The sequence below is a fragment of the Frankliniella occidentalis genome, unplaced genomic scaffold, assembly GCF_000697945.3.
Source record: "Frankliniella occidentalis isolate FOCC.00 unplaced genomic scaffold, Focc_3.1 Scaffold356, whole genome shotgun sequence".
Lineage (NCBI taxonomy): Eukaryota > Metazoa > Arthropoda > Insecta > Thysanoptera > Thripidae > Frankliniella > Frankliniella occidentalis.
In genome coordinates, this window is record NW_026267479.1 from 63,466 (window position 1) to 65,230 (window position 1,765).

Sequence of the window (1,765 nt, forward strand, 5' to 3'; positions counted from 1 at the left end):
GCTGCTTTTCAAACCAACAGGGAAGTGTGGAAAGCATCGGAGTTTAGTTTTAACCCCTTTAGATCGATCCTGCTCCTACCAGTGATAAAATTGTTCGATATTCTTGTCGGCCCCTAGTAGAGCTCCAAAAAAGACGTCATACTAGACCGAAGTGGTGGCTCCAGCACAATGGAGACGAACATGAGATGCTTTGGAACGAAACTGTACGGTTTTTTTGATAATCACCCTACCCTATCCATGGTTGCCACAAAATTTTCATTTCCATTTTCCCTGAGTTTTCCCTGATTTCCAGACCACTTCTCCCCACATTTCCCTGAGTTTTAAGCACCGTTCCAGAGGTAAAGAAATAACTCCCGAATTGCCGAGGACCATGGCCCTATGGTAGAAGGAGACCGCGAGCGAAGCGAGCGCAAAAAATTTTGGGTCAAAACAACCAACTTGGACGTCAAAATGTGTGTTTGACCTACACAGAAAATAGACAGCAGTTTGAGGACTGATTAGAACAAATTTCCCTGACTTTTTTTCATTTTCCCTGAGTTTTCCCTGATTTCCCTGACAGTTTTTTATTTCCCTGAGTTTTCCAGGTTTTCAAGGTTTTCCAGAGTTGTGGCAACCATGCTATCACCGGAAGTGACCAGACTACTCCTTGTGCCTATGCCCTAAGATAATTTTCGTTACAAAATGATTTCCGTTAAAGTTATTTTGTAACGAAAATTATTTTGGGGCACAAGTATAGTTGTTTGAAATAACTGGTACTTTGTCAACAGATAAACTACAGTTTTCATCACACCCTGCAGACAATTTGATCAGTTCGTGACGACTATTTTGGGGCTTAAATGCGTCACCATCTCAAAAGATACAAGTGCTAAGGGCATGTCTTCAGAAAGCCCCTTTAACTGGCTACTAACTGCCAAAACAACGCGAACCGCAAGGGTTCTCGCGATTTCGGTACCGACGCGAATTAGGTCCAAAAACCACAGTCCGTGTGGCGTGGACACGCCCAGTATTGTCACTACGCAGTCTTCAAATTTGCATCTGCAAGGTGGTCTCACATAAGATGCAGCCGATGGATACTGCAATGGACAACAATTGCCCCCAGACATTGAGAGTGTGCTGCATTGAGTCCCGGGGAGGGGGGGGGGGGGGGGGGGGGGTACCAATCACGGTTTATTGTGCCCATACATGTGGTCACGAGGGACTCAACGTGTTTTCTGAGGGAGTTTTTTTACCCTAGAAAATCAAATTTTATCCTCGCATCCTGGCAATGGCCAAATTTTCGTGTTGCCCTATGTATTACTACTGGGTACATTGGCACTTAAAAACCACTTTTCAGAATTTTAAAGGTCTGGTATTGGAAACTTCATTTTATTAGGTACAATTTGGGGACTGGGACTGTTTGGCGATAATGGCCAGTAAGACGATATAATCCGTTAAATCTCTCGGATTCGGATTCATGACATAATTTTACTCCTAACAAACCAGATTCTGATTTTTAAGAGAAAAGGACGAAGGTCAGAGACCGTTTTAGTGAAATTTGGTGATTTTACCCGAAGTAACAAATATGACCAAAATCTTTCAACGGCCATAACCCCCAAGTATTTAGGCTACAGCGAGGTGCAATGTAGGGTGCTGATCAACTAATCAGATCGGCAATTGTTACTGGGATTGTATTTACGTCTTAACTTCAGTACATTTGTTGAGTGTTTATAAATATTTAGTTTAATTAGTCCTTCAAAGATGGGACACGAAAAAATGGGAAACGTCC

General features: G+C 42.7%; 1 protein-coding gene across 1 annotated transcript in view; it reads right to left on the reverse strand.

The window, feature by feature from the left end:
• LOC113214253 (uncharacterized) overlaps positions 1-1,765 on the reverse strand; it is a 23,764-nt gene that overhangs the window by 9,042 nt on the left and 12,957 nt on the right. The window lies entirely within an intron of this gene.